The 19628-nt window shown below is 39.5% G+C and overlaps 1 long non-coding RNA gene across 1 annotated transcript in view; it reads left to right on the top strand.

Annotated features, from left to right (window-relative positions):
- Window positions 1–19628, top strand: part of LOC118452054 — a 55815-nt gene that overhangs the window by 31867 nt on the left and 4320 nt on the right. Inside the window, exon 4 of the long non-coding RNA XR_004841697.1 lies at window positions 12590–12699. This is a non-coding gene — a long non-coding RNA (uncharacterized LOC118452054). The remainder of the gene's footprint in view (window positions 1–12589; window positions 12700–19628) is intronic.

The raw sequence follows: 19628 nt of genomic DNA, 5'->3' as shown, positions 1-19628 counted from the left end.
CAGTTAGGCTGCACATCCACTGGTTTGTAAACTAACTGCAGGGACTGTATAAATCCTATGTTCTGGTTGTTAGAGTCAGTGTTGCCACATGGGCTTCAAGATCCACATACTTATAAAGTATTTCTGAACAGTATTTATTTAATGTATGAGCCAAACATATTTGACCAGGACACAAAACTATCACAAGGGTCTCTTATGTACCTTGTAGAAACAGAATTAGAGCTATCTCCAGCCCATATATAAAATTAGGTATGGTATTTAAATGCTTTTCACAACAAAAATACCAATTTATCATACATTAAACACTTGGCTCTCTCAGGATAGTAACCATATATTTTTGTACTTAGTGAGCAATATATGATATACTGTTCAAAGCAAAACCATATCCACAATTCAAAACCCTTGCTCGTGACAAAACAAGATTTATAAACATATAGCCAACTTTAATATATAATCTGAAGACCAGAGCTGCTCGTGCACCTTGAAAACATTATCTTTGATTAAATAGTGATTACAATCTTCCCTCAGATAAAAAAATAATATATATGTGTATATATATTTATGTATATAATTTCAAAATCAAAGCCTTGTACTTACTGCATCTTCTGCATGTCATCTGATGGCATTGGGAACAGATCCCAACATCCCAGAATACAGCTTGGCAAGGTATTAGTCTCCTGTTTATAATGGGCTCTCTAATTGCAATGCATTTTTTTTCCCTTTTGAACTAGCTAACTAACCTGTAATTTTTCTTGGTACCTGCCCAAAGGTAAATGAAGTATCTGATACACCCAAGGAATTCCTCATCTGCTACAGGTGACTTCAGATTGGGAGTTGCCATCACCAAATAAGAATGAATCTCCATGTAACCAGGTTTCAATAATATCCCCAGGCAAGACAGATCGCTCATGCTTCCATTTTTATACTGTTTATTAGTTCTTGTAAGAAGAACAATGAAGCCTGCATGCAGGTCTCCTCCCCTGAGCTCCAACACAAGGTTGAAGCTGAGAGAGATTCTGATCATTGAGCAAGTATTGACTTGATTTAATAAGGCAAGAAGAACCTCAATGAGCAATTGCAATTGCTGCTGCTGCCCACTAGCTTCAGGTGGTTAGCAATTCATCAGATCAGCAATGAGTATGCTTAAGCTTGACCCACTTTTTCTTCCCCATTTTGCAAAATCAGGGTTATTCTTGTTATTTGGTATTTTGCACTTAGGGAAATGCATTACAATAAAGTATCTTGCACTGTTGCGATTTGAAAAGATTCTGCTATTAATATGTCTAGCTGGTAAAAGTCAATGCATATGTGAAAGCGGGGAGGAGGCTGCAGTATTAAACGCAAATTAGCATGCAGTGATAATGGGTCTATGGCAGCAAAAAACCAAAAAGGGCTTGGAAACTCTGAATTTGTCCTGCCTTCGGTTCCTTCGGCTGTTCCTATAGCCTCTTCTTCCTGCTGGCATCCTGAGTGGTAGGTGAGACATTCTGTCCTTACCAGCTGTCCCTTTTTCCTCTGTTGAAGATCTGTGTTCTGCAGTGCAGCAACTTCATGGACTTCTCCTTTCTGCAAGAGCATAGAGGGGAGGCAAAGAGGTTGCTGTCTGTTTGGTTTTTTATTATCATGCTCATTCCTTCATTGTGGCCTCTACCTTCTTGCACATGTGGGAAAGTAGACTAGAATCCTGAGAATAGTACAGGACAAAGACAAACCAGGCTTTTCACTCAGTATACATGAGCTTTGGGTAGAAAGTAAGTCAGTTCTCCAGTAGGGAGATTAAATGTTTCCCTAAAATGTTACCCATCTGGTCTACTGGGCATTTCCTTTTATTTGTAGTCAGTCACTAGATAGGCCCTGTGTGCCACAGTATGGCATTGTTCTGCTTCTGGACAATCCTTTTTTTGTACTACTAGCAAGTCTCCACTTACCACTGCAGGTATATAACTATGCAGATTCAAATTAAAAATAACACATTGCATGTAAGCCAAATGCAAAATCCTATAGTGAAGAAACTAGATTCAGAAATCAGGCACACAGTCTAGATAAATGCAGAATGAATGTTGCAAAACACGCTAAGACAGCGTCTGCCTATATCATTGCCTTTCTCTGAAGCACAAAGCCATTTCAGCACAGAGGTAAACTTAATGAAATTTTTCTTTTACGTTTCTGATGAAACATTCGCGTTTCTAACTACGATTGCCATCAAGAGATCATTGACTTTTACTTATATCTTTAAGTACATTTTTTTAAAAACAAGTCTGAGCTAGACACTTACCAGAAAAACAATCAATCCCAAATACTTGAAGTTTGGCTTTTGGAAGGCACAGAAACTACAGGATTCACAGTAGAAAGTCTGGTATAGTGTTTACTCTAGATAGCAGCATTGCTTTGTCTGCCTGAAGTTTCAAGATTCTGTATCCAGCACTGTTTCATGTCATCTAGTTCTCATAACTACAAGGTTCATTTCAAATCCACTACAGATTTCCTAATTAAAAAAGTTGAATAATTTTCCATATGAAAATTGGGGAAAGATAGTCTGTTTTAGCCAGCTTTTTTAGGTACCAGTGAATTGGTAGACAAACAGATTAAATTCTAGTTTCCTAGTAAAAATAGTAAAATCATTCCCATGTACGTGATACGAAGTTAAATAACTCAAGTAAAAGTGAGAGAAAATAAGCTGGTGGTTGGGAAGACTTAATTTTAGTTCAGTTTAAGAAAACCTTTACCTGGTATCCATTAAGTCATGTTTTTAGTTCAAGCAGTTTTTCTCCATTTCAGTTCACACTTGGATTAGAAAAGACACACCATGCGTGAACAGTGGGAAGCAGGCTGTGGTTCAGTAACAGTCTCTGACATAACATTCCAGGCTTGGAAGAGCTTTCAACACTAGTTGACATGTTTGAGACCTGCTTAGGAACAGCTTAAGTCCTGCATTGTCCACCTGTAGGGTCCCCATTTTTAGACAGAGAAAAGGACATCATAAATCTTGTGGATATTATAAAGCAGGATCATCTCTTTCAGATAGCTTGTTGACAAAGATCTCTATGAGATGATTCTTTATGTGTATGGTGCTGCTCGGATCAGCATGTGGATACAGTGGGAAAGTTTAAAAGATGGTAGGTATGTGCATAGATATTTTACAAAAGCAAAACCAACCTACAGGTGCAGCTAAAAATACCTCTGAATGAAATTCAGTCAACTAGTGAAAAATGCTAGTAAAGTCCCAGTGTCAGAGGCTGTGAATCTGTCATCATTTAGCAAAATTATTTATTCTATTTTTTCCTTTAATACACTTACTTTAAACTAATCACTGTTTCAGTAATGACATACTGTAAAAGATGGAGATTTGGGGCTTGGCTTCTAGAGTGTGGTTCATCTTTTAGACTTTTTTCTCCAGACTTCTGTGTACAAAGTTTTATTTGTATGCAAACAATATTTGTGCAGGTGTCTACCTGGTGTTTGGGGCATGCAAAACCAGGGCTTGCCAAAACTTTGATTTTTTTTTTTTTTTTTCTTTTCCTAACCAGACAATCATTTCACATACCAGAGTGTCTGGACACCAGAGGGATGTATTCTTCCATTTCAGTAGAAGTCCACATACTTTATGGAACTACTTATGCTTTCTTCTCATACTGCAAATGAATAAGGGTACAATAGATAGAGTAGAATAAAACCTTGTGACAGAATTCTGGAATCTTTCTCTGCTGCCACCAAAGTAAGAAGGTTTCTGTCTTAATGCCCCAACACTTACTGCTACCTGACACATTCCAGGGTAACAAAAGCCGATTCTCACCAAATTTGAGGGAAGGGAAAAGAGTGACCCCTGGTTGGAAATATTCAAAGGAGGGAACAAGCTAAGGATCCTCAGACATGAGGTTCTTTAGGCAGGGACTTCTGTACACCTTCTGGAATCAAAATGAGCAAGTATTAAATTTGAGTATCAAACTGGATCTGCTTGTATTCAATTGACTGTAAAAGTTAATGTAATTCCGAGTATCAAAATGAACAAGTAGTCAATTAAACTTCCAGTGCAGTATGAATAAAAATGAAATAAATCCAAACACAGATTTTGTGGGAGAACTACATAAATAGAATAGGGTGCAAGGATCAGGTCAGTGGCAAAGGCAACACAGTTCATTTTCTTGCAAACGCTGGTCTATCCTTTGGCTTTGCATGCATCTACTGCTCTTCTTTACAGGTATGGCACCACTACCCTCATTTGGCTTTCCCAGTAGGAGTGTTATAGTATCTTTGTGCTCGGGAAGAAAAGTACAGCCAATGTTCTCATGTTCCCCCACCTAGAAAGAGACTAGAAGGAGCAGAGAGCACCCCAGCACACGGCAAAATCCATACTATAGGAACATGCAAAAACCAGAAAAAAAAGGTAGCATTCGGGCTTTAAAAATAAAGTTGGTAGCAACCACATCAACTACAACAACAGAATCCAGACTAGCTAGCAGATGAGGGAGTGCTGACTTAATTGTGGTATGCAGAGTAGATAGCCAACAATATTAATCTAACATACTATGAATGCCCAGAATACTCATCCCAATCTTTTTGCTTCGGATTTTAAAGAAGTATGGGATATCTGCCAATTAAATTAAAACAGTATAGCTTTGGAGCTTAGAGGGAAAAAAACACAATAACCTATCATTTTGGAAAAAAATCTTACTACATGTCCATTTTGTTATTTTTTCTCCTACAGCCTGATAAATGGTAATGTGTTAATGATTTGGATTCAACTGAATTAAGTTGGGAATATAACTTGACATTACTGTTAACTTGTAAACTTCTTCAAAGCAGACGACAAACTGCTTCATTGTCAAGTACAAGCATGTATCACTGCCAAGAAAAAGGACACTGGACAAAGGGGTTCTGATGGCTGTTGTTTGTCATAGGTCTATGTTTGTAAAAAAAAATGCACTTCCAGTCACTTGGGTGTGGGGCTTTATATGGAACAATCCTGATTATCTTGCTTTCCTAAGGAAAGGAAGCTTATGTAGTGGTTCAGTCTATCTCTTGCTCCAAATTTCAAGCATATTTGAGACATGAGCCAAGGTCTCAAAAATAATTAAATTTCTAAAGTTTCTTGGAAGTCAGCAGCTGAAGACAGAAAAAGGAACCATATACATTCCCCAGCTGAAGGAAAGAAAGAACTCAGAAACCAACCACTGTACATTGTACTGTTTACTGTAGCAGGCTGGCCAGTCACCATTTACCGAAAGCTGAATTAGCCACAGTGTGTGAGGGTTTTGCCCTATGGGGGTGACATTGAAATGAGAAACACAGTTAAGATATCCTTATTTATTATAGTGGGGAGCAAAGGTACTTTATGGATTAGACCATATAAATCTGAAGTGAAGCTGCTTCAGTTTTGCTGCTCATAGAGCAAAGTGGTTTTTTTCTTGAAATGTACTCTAACATTTCAAAACACAGTAAGCATAGTCTTCTTGTTCTTAAAGAAGCATGGAACAATACTCAACAAATTGTACCATAGCTGAGGAACCAAATAATTAGAATACTGGGTGGACATATACACAACATTTTGGTCTTTGGCTAGAGGACCATCGTTTATTTCACGTATGAATGGGCAAGGGTGGGCAACAGCTTTTGATCTGTCTCTCTAAGGTCTGTCTCTCTAAGAGAATGAGAATCTGAATGTAGCTGCTGAAGTGGCAGTGTGTTGACTCAGATTTTTCTGAGGAATAAGAGGAATGCAGTGATACAACTGTGCAGGAAACTCTGTCCAAAATCATAAAATGCTTAACTTTTTTCCTTATAGCATGGCCCTATCTGTGTCATTTCTTTTTCATTTGTTGTTTTCAGCCTGGGTTCCTTAGATAACTTTTCTAGAGATTTGAGTTTTATTGTAGATATGGAAAAACTGCCTAGTTTTGCTCCTTAGTTGTTCTGGCTGCTTTCCAGCCTCAGTAATACTCAAGACACAACATATTCAACTTGCTCCAGCAATCATTCTTTAAAATAATGCAAAAAATAAAGGACACCATACAAAGTTAGGTAAAATGAGTTAACCTTAGTTAATTACTTCAGAAACCAGTAAAAGTGAGTTGTGACCTGGATCTTTGGAGGGTTATTTCTAACTCCACTATACTGTTTTTGTGAGCCTAAAATACAGCAACAAGTAAAGGTGGCAGGGTTAGTACACAGTTCAGTAAACACTGCTCAACACTGCAGGTCTTGAATTACTAATGTTTCTATGACCATCCAATAACCAAGGAATTTTGGTAGCACACCCCAGTCTGTGCACACACTTAACTTGTTCTCAGTGTCAGTCTGGCTAGCACCTGCTGCTTACAGCAGTGAAAATGCATGCGGAAACACCTGGCTTATATTAGACAACTCTGTTAACAAAAACCTAGCAGACTTCTGTGGAACATTTATAGCTACACACAACCAAAAGAAAAAGTACAGAATAATAGATGGAGTTACATGAAGCATGTAAAGGCAGTAAGCTATATTTTAAAGGTGTCTGAGAACACGACACAAAATAGACCCTATTCATCTAAGTGGTCTGGATAACTATGCCCACTTGACATTTCCAAATACAAAATCCTGATTTCTGTTGCTTATTAGTTTGCCAACGGATTATTTGGACTGTAAATTTTCATGCTGGCTCTCTGCCCTAAGGTGATACTTTGTTTGTGTGTCTCCATATGGATAAAATAGCAAGAATCAATTGTTCAAGAAGGAAAAATAGTACACTTTGCTCTATTAGGCATTTTCCAACTATTTCTTTGAAGCTGTAATGTGCCCAGCCTTTCAAGCAGGTGCTTCAACTTTGGTGAGTTAGTTGCTTTGGTTAAGGATGTTTCTATTGACATCTTATAGACTGATAAAGTTCCTCTTGCTGGTTTTATTTACAGGCTGAATCACTTGTTCATTTACAGCCCCTAGCAAATTGAGATAGTTAACAGCATGGGCTTCTGCATGTATTTTCTCATGGTGGAGAGAGAGTTTAAATGTTGAAGCCCTGAAACTTAAGACATCTGTGTCAAACCTCTCAACAAACTTTTGCATGTTCCCCAGAGCATACCCCATGATCACTGTTTGTGCTTCCAGAGATATGCAATAAAGGCAGAACACAACGCCCAGACTTTGCATGAGACTTCTAACACATTTACTCTTTACTTAGAAGGCACATCAGATAGAAGATAAGATGAAGATAGACGATAAATTATATTCCTATCACTTGGTTTCCTCACTACATTGAAACAGATAGGGGACTGTGCTAAGCATCTTTCAGGTTTCTACAATTCTTTTTTGCTGATCTTGACCTTCCTTCAAGACTTTATCTTTCTGCCACTCCTGAAAGTTAGTTTATTTTGACATCATTCTGTCCTACAGTTACAATGGATCTTTCTGGTACAAAAGCCTGCTTGTCTTTTCCTCTGTGCTACCTGGAGTTCCCCGTGAGCCTCAGTGAGTCTGTTTAGTTTCCCTTACCAGTAGTGGAAACTCTGTCCCCTTGAGCAACTTACTTAGCCTCTGCCTCAGTTCCCCATTTTGGAAAAGAGGAATTGGTATTGCATCTCCCCTACCTTTTGTCTTGATGTGTGTTTCAGTTATAAGAAAAGGTAGGGTAGGGTTTCATACAACACATGTAATAACTTATTTTTACTGAGTGGTGAGAGGAAGGATTTCACAGGAATGTGGATGCACAGAAGGAGAGAACCTGAAAAAGACTGAGGGAGTTAAGAGAAGTTGTAATTCTGAGGCAGCTGAAGAATTTAAAGAGTCAGGCAGAAACTCCAGGCCTTCCTGTGTGTTGAACATCCTGGCTGACATAGGCTTTGATAAAGGAAGATATTACTGCTTTTCTTGCAGCTTCTGACCTGCTGCCAGATACTGTCCAACTGTGGACAGTCATCAAAAAGCTTGGGATTTTTTTTCTCTACCAGAGGATATGAATGACTGTTATTTCCTTAAAATGAATTCCAAATAAATAGCTGAAATGTATTAAACCTCGGACTATCTAGGGAAAAAATGTAAAACCTAAATCTTTGGGGGGCGAGTTTGACGGTTCTCTGTATTAATGAGAAATTCAGCCTATTCATTCATCTTTATTAAACAGAGGCTTCAAAGGATTTGTTCTATAGTTGAAATCAATAGTTAGATGAGGTATCACAGGAGCCCAGCAGGGCTGAAGAGGAAAAAGGCAAACCTCTGCTATATGGGTACAGTGCCTGGCTCAATGGGGTTCAGATCCTGCCATAGCCTGGCTATTTTGTAACAGCTCTGAGTCCTCACACAGACTCTGCCTTGAGTTACACTGAATCGGACTCACCGACCTGGTGAGCTGCGTAGGACAGTAGAGCAGTGTGTTTAGTTTCTTTGTACTCTCAGAATCTCTCAGCGTAAGGTGCACTTAATCAGTTGTTAAGTTGCAAACCTGTGCTGCAAAACTGTAAAGGAATCTGCCAGGTTCATGTACATAAGTAACAGGCGTTTTGCATGTTTATTTTTAGGTGGTTTTTGTTTACAACACACGCAGCCTGAGAGACAGTGAAACAGCTTCAGATGCCTGCCTGATGATTCCATTAGCTGTACATTAAAATATATAGGTCCAAATTTATTCTACAGAGTTAATGAGGGAAATGAAGAAATGTAAATTAGCAGTACAGTTTTTAAAATATTTGGATTGTGTCTTTTAAATTTTTATATGTTATTATAACATTCCATTTTAGCTATACTATTAAAAAACAATTAACTTGCATAAAATGCTGCATGTGAAGTACTTTCAAAGTCACCCAGTTGGGACAATAGAGGTTTTGTCTTAGAGTACTAGAAGGAACCCCAACAAAAACACCCATGAAGTTTTAGACATCCACTTAATAAGGGCACGAGATAACTTCTAGGTTTTTTTGGAAAGCACAGCGCAAGCTACTGCACCTAAGATCAAGAACCAAAGCAAATCTAAAAATTGCTTAACACACAAGGCCAAGGAAGCAAGACTCCATTGCAACAATGCATTAAGAAGCTGAAGTAAGAGGTGAGATGAGACATTGCAGTATCTCAGCAACATGAAACAGGGCTGGTTCAGGTACACAGAGCTGAACTTTCAGTTCAGTATGAAGGAGCAGAACTTCACAGCTCTCTCAAATGCTAATGAGTCCCATGACTAAACTGTGGCATACTTGGAAAATGCAATCCATAATATATCTCAGTCATCACTTGGAAACTTCTGACCTATACGCAAACTTCCAAGGATCTACCACTGCAGATACACTATCACTGCAATTACGGGTAGCCATGGAGCCCTAGTATTGTGTATATATAATACATTGTTATGCAAACACACATCCACTTTTAAACCTCAGTTTCACCGTCATCGTGGTTTTAATTTCAAGGCATCAAAAAGGAGGCAGGGATAAAGTCTCCTGCAAATAGACCTCAATTAAAGCTAGAAAGAATTTTTACAAACAATTCAAACACAGGCAGTCTGAAACCATAAAATGGAACCGTGCTGGTCAGTGAAAGACAATCACAACAAATGTTGCACTTAAAAATGAAACTCTGTACTTGGTAAAACGTAATTCTTGTGCTGGTTTAATATTTTCATAGGAAAAGACAATTTCAAAGATTATTAGATCTTTCCTGAGAAAATGAGGGAATTCCCACCAAATTCTTCATGCAAGAATCATAAAATGCCCCTTAGAAATAGCACTTAGGCTTTTCTATGTGATCTCAGACTAATTAATTTAACCTTGTGAAGCAGGTCCAGCAAGTATTTAATCCCGACCCTTTAGCCTGGATTCACAGATTCACTAGTCTTTTATATGTCACTGTACAATTAAAAGCGCTGCAAAAGCTGTGAAAATTATATTCCCCCCAGTCCTGCTCCCCCTGAGACTCACCAGAGCCTGAAACTTCTTCCCACACCCAGCTTGCCCACTGGCACCATCAGTAGTGGTTTTGATCCGAAGGAGAAATCCAAAGGCTGAGACAGGACCCCAGCTGGGAGGATGCATGCAAACAGAAACCAAGTGCACCTGGGGTTAACTGTTCCTCAGGAGGGCAAAGGCAAGAAGCGGAGAATGATTTGCCTTTCCAAAAGGCTCTAATGCATTCTTTGTGTTAGCAGAAATACCTGGACCCACAGGCTGAACTCTTGAGCGTCACATGGGTGACAGAGCTAAAAAAGGCAAACACATAGCCTTAATTTAAACTCCCCCAAGACGTTAGCATTTTTCCCCTGCAACTGCCTATGTTCCTCTTCCAAACTTTTCTACAGTCTTCCTGGCATTTTAATATCCCGCTTCTCTTTGGTTTCATACTATTCCACTCTTTTTATTTTTAGATTCAGTATTTCACAGTGGTCTGTAGAGTCTGCTTGATGCCAGCAAATGTAACTGGATCCCAAGTCCCTGCAAGCCAGGAATTGCAGCCATGATCAGCATGCTGCCGAGAGTGCAGACCTTGGCACTGGCCAAAACCAAATAGTCTGAATCCTCTACTTATCTTATGGCAGGGCTTGGGAAAGGAGGCAAGAAGAGTTCATCAAAATGTAAAGAATAGCTGGGAAAGGTTAGGGGTAAGTAAATAGAAATCAAAGATGCAAATAGGTCAGTTCTACAACAGATTTGTGTGACCAGACTTCCAAAAGCAAGAGCGGGGATTTACAAAAACACAGAGATATTTCATTCCCTAGTAACAGGACAGGCATGCACAAAGCAGATTGCCTTCAAAAAAAGGCTTGTGTCAGCAAGGTTGACTTTAGTGGAATAAATAAGAACAGGCTGCTTGGCAGCAGGTCACTGCTGACAATCTCACAGGTCAGATTTTCCAAGTTACGATGGCTTGTTTGATACACACATAACTGCAACTACTGGTTCTGTTTAGGATTAATATGGGCCACCATATTCCACCCAGCCTTTGGTGAGCAGGTGTCAGGTTTTTACCTTGCTTTCACAGTATGCAACTGGAATAAATCTGGCCTTTGATATTAAGGAGCCAAATTACCTTGCTTGAACTTACTTTTCAACTTTCTGTCACTTCTGACCCTTTCTTCCTGTAGCAGAGAACAAAATGAAGGATTGCCAGTTTATCTGATTGAGAAATTGTTCATCCTAACTATTCTAGGATCTGTAACTATGGTAACTAGTGTCTACAATGGCGTACGACCGCTTCACGGAAGAAAAAACAAGCGTATCAAGGCAGTTATTTCCCAAAGGTGACATGATGAGTCAGCAGCAGAGCCCAGATTAGAATACAGGGTTCAGACTGCCCATCCCACATGTAGCTCACGAAACCACTGTTCCTCCTGCAGCCTCTGGGGAATAAAGTTCATTTAGCTAGGTGGTAAATGCTCAACTTCTGCCCTCACACTTCACCTGCTTATTTATCTGAGTTTTAGCAGGCTTGTTTGCTGCCAGGAGAGAGTGCAAATCAAGAAAAACAGAAAAAGCATTTGTCTTGCCATGGAACAAAGGACACTGCAGCAGCAAAACTCCACTTGGGAGAGAACGAGAACACTGGTCTGCCAATACATTGAATATATAGACTGTGTGTAACACTGAAGTTGCTTGATAATTAATTTTTGACAGGGCAGCTTCTCTGTAGCAGCTTCCTAAGTAACAAATGCAGAGTAAAAGAACTGTAAAACAGAGACCCTGAACAGAGTAACTAACATTATCTGTCAGTTTTCTCCATTGCATAAAGAAGGTTCTATCTTTTTTTTTCATTCCTGACACATTTAAGACTGGTTTGGGAAAATTATGTAACATTAGCCTGTTTCCTTGGCATAGTTGGCATTTGGTATTCATATTTGCTCAACTAAATTTGAAACTTGGGCAGCCAGTCTGAAGTAGTTCTGTCAGCTCTAAGTGATGCCACTTTACATACACACAGGAAGCATTCTGCCTTGGGTGGCCTGCTGTGGCATGAACTGGGAAGAGATGGTAAAAACGTGCCCTCTGTCATCTGCTGCTGCATTCTCATCCTCTAGTTTTTCTGTTATTCTTTGTATCACAGTTCCTCTTGGTTCTCCTTGATCCTCCTGGTTCACAGTTAACCCTTCATTCTCATTGTCCCAATTAGCAAACTCTTAAAAGGAAACACGAGAAAACTGATATTATTTACCCCCAGCAGTGAATATCACAGTTTAGGAACTGCTGTTGTCACTGTGATGCTTCAGTGTCTATCATGTCAAGCATACCTAACGTGGAAAACTTACTAGTCTCCTGTATTGATGCAACTTTTCCATAGAGTTGTTCTTCTCATCAAGGTTTTTCCTTAAATGACTCAAAGCCTTAGCTTTCTCTTCCTGCTGCTGTCTAGCAGCCTGATAAACCTACCTGAAAGTGCTTCAGATTATGGCTTAATGATGAGTCAAAGATTCTTGCAATTTGCCCATTGGCAATTTGCCTGTTGACTAACTCTTTTTTTTTTTTTTTGAATTGGTAAAACAGTCATGCTGACTTCTTAAGGGAGTTTCTCATCTGCTGTTTTTCTGTTTTCTAACATTCAGGATGCACACAGATTGTGTCAGTCAGTGTGAGCTGACACAGCAGTTGTCAGAGAGCTCAGAAGTAGTAAGGCTGTCTCAGAAAATTCTCTGCTTGGTCCACAGGACTTGGAGAAGGTGCTCAGGGCAGAAAGTCCAGTGAATGCTGAGAGTGGGCTGGTCTCCAGGGAACTGGAAGCAGCTATGGACTATCTACCACCAAGGAGCCTTTTGAGGTCAGCACAACCCACGATAGAATTACCATTGAAAAGCAGGTGTGACCACCAGGACAGAAAATGTGTGACACCACACTGAGCTCTGTCAGTGGGGCTTTTCCCTGCCTGGGAAGAGTCCTCCATGAGAAGGCATGGATAGCCCCAGTACAAGCCCTTATAATATTGAAAACCAAAGTATCATTTTGGGGTATATATTACATCCTATTTAATAAGTTACCTGGCTTAAAGTGGTTTTAAGTGTGGTATGTGTTTGTATACAGCTTTGAATGTACATGGCAGCGCTTCTTCTATGATGGATGGCGCAGAAATGTTTGTGCTGGGCAGGAAATACAGCCAGATATTCTGGGAAGCCTACATGGTAGCCTAAGGCAGTTATAAAAAGAAAATGGGGTGCTGCTTAGATGACTTAACAGTAAGGACTGAGCTACCACTACTGGTCATGATTCATCGACTTTTTGTATTTTTATCACCAAGAAATATAGAGAAGCGGGTTCTTGACAGCAGAACACACAAGAAGCCTTAAGCTTTTAGCATGTAAATATTTGGAAAGCAGACAGTGAGTCCTGTGCATTAGAGTAAATAGAAATTCTTCTGTTTAATTCTCAAATGCAAGTGTATTTTATTCAAACCCTAATCTGTGTGCTATGTAGCTGCCACTAATAAACAGTTTCTTTTCAACTAATCTCTAAAGAAAGATTGCTTCCTACCTACCCTGACTTGTTTCTTGCAGGCACGTTACTCTCTACTTCATTGACTTAATTCTTTCTTTTTTGGGACATGGTAAAAAACATTAATCTAGGAATCTGTATTGTGGAAAAGGCAGATCTTAAAACCAATGATACGGAGATAATTGTGGAAGGCATAGATAATGTAAGTTCAAAACCAAAGGTTTTTCAGTCCTGTAACTTTAAAGAGAGCAACCTTAATTATATTTTTGAGAGGGGATGAGAGTATCCACGCAGTCTAACTTGCAGTATCTAAATTTGGGGTCTTTATGGAAAGAAGTGGACTCTCATTTTTATTATTTGGGTTACTTTCTGGAAGATCTTGTCCCTCTCTTTTGAGTACAGAGTGTGCCAGGATTAGCAGAGCCAAACCATTTTACATTAATTCCTCCAATGTGAGGATTTTGCTTTAGACTCGGAAGGATGTGATCTCTCCCTCTTGTTTCACTGGGAGTGAAAAATTACCCGTCTGTCAAATGTTAACCAGATTCAGATCTCTGAGCTAGAGTGCTGTTTTGCTTAATACATGGCTTTCATCAACACGTTTTTTAAACACAGTTCCAAACCATAGCTGACTATGTTGTTTATGCCATCAGCCGAAAAGCTTAAATACCTACTTTAAGAAGTATTTCCTTCATATAGGGAGATAAGTATGCCCCTCATTCTTCACGTATCATGATCTAAACTTATCAATAAGCTGAACATTCATTTATAATGTATACTTTGTACTTCCTTTGACCTAATCGTTCACGTACAGGGAAATTATCTGAATTAGCTGTAATAGGTTCAGTGGTGAAAAAACATATGTACAAAGAATACTTTCAAGGAGCTCAGTTTCCTAGCAATACCATTCTGTTACTGGCTTTGACTTGCTTCTTCAGTGTTGTTACAGTATTTTTACTCGGTTTCTTTCTCATGATTTTTGAGTATGATTTATGGTTGCTTATACAGATCAGAAACGCAAGCCCAAAGGAGGCACGTGCTTTCAAAACTGCAATATACAGACTTGGGAAGGGCAAGCACGCAGATGCCTGAATGTCTGTAGCAAATAAGAATCCACCAGTATTAAAATGAACAAATAGGCTATTCCAAATAAATTAATTTTTAGATTATACAATTTATTATAGTGCTTAAAGATATTTTTTTCCCCAGAATCAAAGTAGGCTACTCTATCTGGTCTCTTTTTGAATCATTTTTAACTCCTGATAGACTTAACTGGATTCTTCCTACTGACTAAAATATGCCTTATGCCCTCATTCTTATGGGTTAATACTCAACAAAATTAAAATCAAAATAACATTAACAAAATCCTGGATTTCTTAAAGAACTTTCTGTACCTGGCCACTTTGATATTCTAAGATGATGTAATAGTTAACATTTTGTTTGCCTTTCTCACACAGGCTCTCAACACCCTTGAATTCTCCATGTGATATATATTGCTTTATAGATGGAGACATGGAAAACCAGGAACCAAATCTGAGCAGGGGAGTGAGTTCCCATATGACTGTTACAAAATTTAGAACTATCACCAGCTTCTCTTTTTCTTAGAAGAGAACAGTCACACCATATTACTAAATAGCAAACTAGATTTTTTTGTACATCTGGGGCAGGGCTGAGACTAAAAATTATAGCCTAAGACAGTGCAGAAGTGATACAATTTTGGAGAGAAAAAACTCTTTCATTTTCTTTACCACATAAAGCTGATGACTAGATTACTCTGATGATTCTGATAATTCTGGGTGGGCTAGAGTGTCATGAGTTCATTCGTAAGCGCAGCAGGAAGCACTAAATTGTTGGGCATCATAAACTGCTCTAGTAGCAATTCAGCATCTCAGCAGAGGCAAAACCAGGGAGAGGATGCTAGTCCTCCGGGTCAACAGTTACAACCATAAGCACTTTTGGGACAGAATTCTGGGTTTTAGTCTCAGACCTGCCACCATCATGTAACCATGGATTTCTCTGTGATGCCAGTAATAACATAATCAAATAATATAGTATTGGATGTTATACTATCAACATGGTCAACGTACCATCCAAACTCCATGGAGCAGCAGTAAAGATGCATAGATTAACAGGATTTTGAAAAATGCGTGCTTGCTGTGTATATACAGTAGATGTAAAATATTACCCTTCTAGGTCTTTAAAGTAAGCAGAAGTTTCATTAAAGACAGTGTTGCATGAAGAGTGGTATATATACTTAGATCAGGCCAGGATTTCAACTGGAATTGTTGGAACAAGGTCGTTAGACTTCCATGGCTGTTCATTCTTGCTTATCCCATACAACAGAAATGCATAGGAAAAGCCACCGTCAAACATACTTACCTTCATGATACAGGTCAAGAGCCAGGATGAGAACAAAGACATGCCTTGGTGCTGATAACGACTGCTTTGTGGTTGAAACTGGATCCTTGATGTTCAGTGCCTTGTTTTATGTGGGAGGGTGGGAGGAGCCCCTGCACTCCTGTTATCAGCTGGGGGCAAGCGCTTGAGTTTCTCTCCAAGGGGAGACTGACTCCTGATGGGGCTCTCCCTAATTTGTAGAGACGGCTACAAAACGTCTTGAGTAAGTTTGCTTTGTGAAGGAGTTTGGATTCAGTGTCCTAATTTTAGGAAGAAGGAAAAACAACAATAAAAATCAAGTCAATGAAAACAGCTTTTTGTTTATTTATATATTTGTTTATATATGTCCTACATTATTTACAAACCAAACAGAACTGTGCAAAGGTATTAGTAAGTGAAACTCAGTAGATACAAGTTCTGTTAATGAATCTAGTTTCCCTCTCTAGAAAGAAAGTGAGATTATGGAAATGCTAATCCAAAGTAAAATAGCAGTTAAATGTCAGATCTAATCACTTAACTACTTAGTCACAATAAGAACTTTCATTTTTTGGAATCATATATTCTAAATATATGTACTGGGTTTGCCAACCACAGACAGACCCTTGTTTGCATTACAAGGCAGTCAGGGCCACCACTGACATTTCAGCACCGTGCTTGCACAGATTCATAGCCAGAGAATTTGATACAAAGCCACAGACCCTTTATCTTTTTAGTGTGACTTTAATGAGGTTCTGTGTCTTGCCCAGTACTTTTCTTAAAGACAACAGAAGGTGGGAAGTGAAAGCCTTTCAGTGATAAAAAACTGGGGAGTTGTACAGCTGCTGCAGGAGTAGGATATGGACAAGAAAAGGACATTTTGCAGTTGTCAAGTTTAGATGAGCAACAGCCCGAACTTTCTCTGGTCATTCCTTGCTATTTACCATCCTGGAAAATAATGGAAGAAAAACTAATTAGACTGAGCTTTCTCTAAGCTCCAAGAACAGAGCAAGAAAACCAACTTGTGATATGATTAATTGTGATCTGATCAATTTTAATGTTTAGATTATTTCATGCTAGTGACAGCTTGAGATTTCTAATGGTGACTGTAACTGTAAAACATGCCTTCTGGTCTGATTGTGATGCTTTGAATCTCTCAGCAGGATTTCAGTTAAGTCACCTTAAACCATTCCTGCAGTCCTTCAAATAACCATGCTAGTTACTTTTTAGTAAGAAAAGTACCGCTGAGCTAACAGTTTCCATGACGGGTAGGGTAAAATGAGTTTCGCTTACACATCTTGAATTGCTGTCTATGAAGGATGAGTCAGGAGAAACCCTGCTTGCCTTTAGCCTTTCTCGGAGTGGGCAGACTTGGTAGTTCAAGGAAAAACTTGTTTATAAAATGAAGAAAAGACAGACTGATATAAGCAGTCCTCCACAACGTCACTCTTAAGAGTCGCTTTTAAGATTAGAAATGCACTTTAGCCGAGCCTGTCACCTGCTCTCGAGTCTGTTCACTGCACACATTGCTAAGTGCAGTTGTTACTGCTTGCTCTCTTTCTCAGATCTGGGTGTACCTTTTCAAAAGACCTTATGGAATATGCCTTATGTAAACGTAGCTTGCTCCTCTGGAAGTCTGTCAGCTTTCTATCTGTTGTTCAGCAGAGCATTGGTTATCTGACACTGTGTACCAGGGAGGTTAAATGAATGTCAGCTCCTTTAAAGGCACAGCTACCTGGAGCATTGAGGATTTGAGCCTGCCCTTCATACGTGGTTACATGAGGTCTTTTTCAAAGTCATTATCCGTGAGTCACTATATTGCCTAAACGGTTTGGGCTATTTCAGACTGGGTCTAAATTCCAAATGACACCTACCCCTAAGGCTTTTTATAACTGGTAACTGGGCTCTTGCATATATGGTAAAACATGCTGATCCTCTCTGCATATTTTTTCTGCTCTTCAGCCAGTCTGTCTAACATGGCCAAAGGCGTGCTGCTGACTCAGGCCCAGCATCTCTTACAATTTATAGGAGTTCTGTGTCTTCAGCCAAGCATCCAGAAGAGACACAGGGTAATTAAATGGTGAAAGAGGCACTGCGAAGTACTGAGGGCAACTACCAAACCAGAAGTGAAATTTTAACTTCAGTATCAAATTGGAAAACTGTTTAACTTAGAGATGTTCCTGCATCTCTGAATCTTCCATGTTTTGTATCCTGTATGCTTTATGGTATATGCAAAGAGCAAATAACAGCAACAGTTGAGGTTTACCTTGCAAAGGGAAATGTGTAGCCAGGGCCAAGTTAGCATAAGCGCAACATGACTGTTAGAAATTCACCGATTTTTGCATGCTCCATCTGTTTGGTTTAGGGGGGATTCATATTTCTCCCATGCCTTCTTCCTCACACAGCTGTAGAGATACTCTGATGAGAGAGCTTTTGCACCATCTTGAGGAAGGAGCTATTTCATTTATATATCCAGATTCTCTTTTGTGCAGATAAGCTTAGTGCAGGAGTGCTGACTGTGTGAAATCTGATCCCCAGTTCTTTGTGGCACATTCTCACCGACCCCAATAAAGCTATGAGAATCTCTGAAGAGAGTCTCCTGAAACAACCTTAACCAGTCAGGGTGAATCAGGGGTCACTGAGAGCTGATTCTCCTCAGTCCAAACAGACTTCTGAGAAGATGGCTGAAGTTGAGAAATTTTTAGTAACCAGAGGGTAACATTTTTATCACAACATTAAAGTCTCTTTCCTTCCTACTCCCACTTTTGAATAATTCACAGCTGAAAACTCATTTCACTTGGTCTTTCAAACATGAAAGTTGGCCTTTGATCTAGAACTAAGCGTGGAGTGCTTTGACGCAAGAGGAACGTATTTATTAAAGCTAGAAACAATAGAAGCAAGGGTATTAAATTGACTACAAACACTGTGGTTTTAAAGGCTACTGCCTAAGTTTGCTAAGGTTGTGTATAAAGCTTCAACTTAACGGATAAAGTATAAAATACTGTATTTATCAGAGCTATTTCTTCTGTGCGATTCTTCCCAAGATCAAGAGTTAGGTACTCTGATTGTTTTCATTTATTAACAGCTTTTGAGCCCCTTTGCTCCCCTTGCCAGTGGGAGTTCTGTAGCTGGCTAAGAAGTGTCCTAGGACATAGGCAGTCAAGGTCTAGAAGTGAGGAAGCTTCCAGCCCTGCGTTGTGTTACTTGCCTTTGAACTCCCTCCCAGAAGACAGGGGTTCCTATACAGAGGCAGATGCTGAAAAGCTTCAAGGGAAGATTGGGATACAAATACGCAGATTGTCATTCCTACATCATTAAACTCCACCCAAGATTCAGTGATGTGAATGTACAAATTGATGTGGCTCAACCACTGTTTCATCCTAGGGCCCCAGTCAGGTTATTTCACTTCTGGGTTTCCTTCTAGAATTGAAAGGAAAGCAGGGGACATTTTCAACCTTGAGAGATGGACGTGAACTGTACCAAGTTTGTTCTAATACTACTCTAGTAGTTCTTAGGTCCTCTGGTGCCTAAAGGCAGGAGATCTACACCTTTGGCATCTTCCTATAAAGACACAAACATGGTAGGCTGCAACACAGCCAACTATTATTTCATGCATTTCCAGCTGAGGAAAAAAAATGAAAGAAAATCACAGTGATCTCAGGACAACCACACAGGGCCCAGAGCTATGCAATGCAGGCTTGAGCCAGTCTGCACCAGCTGATCAAGGAACGCAGATTCTTTTCCTGGTATGGTACATAAAGGCAGCATCTCCACCAGCTGGAAGCAGTCTGGCACAACATGTTGAAATTATTGTGCTACCATCACAGCGGTTCCCATCTTTCTGCCAGGAATGCAGAGCAGCACAGTACACAGTACTGTACTCAGCAG

This window comes from Egretta garzetta, unplaced genomic scaffold, assembly GCF_000687185.1.
Source record: "Egretta garzetta isolate BGI_Z169 unplaced genomic scaffold, ASM68718v1 scaffold553, whole genome shotgun sequence".
Classification (NCBI taxonomy): Eukaryota; Metazoa; Chordata; class Aves; order Pelecaniformes; family Ardeidae; genus Egretta; species Egretta garzetta.
This window is presented reverse-complemented; position numbering and strand designations above follow the sequence as displayed.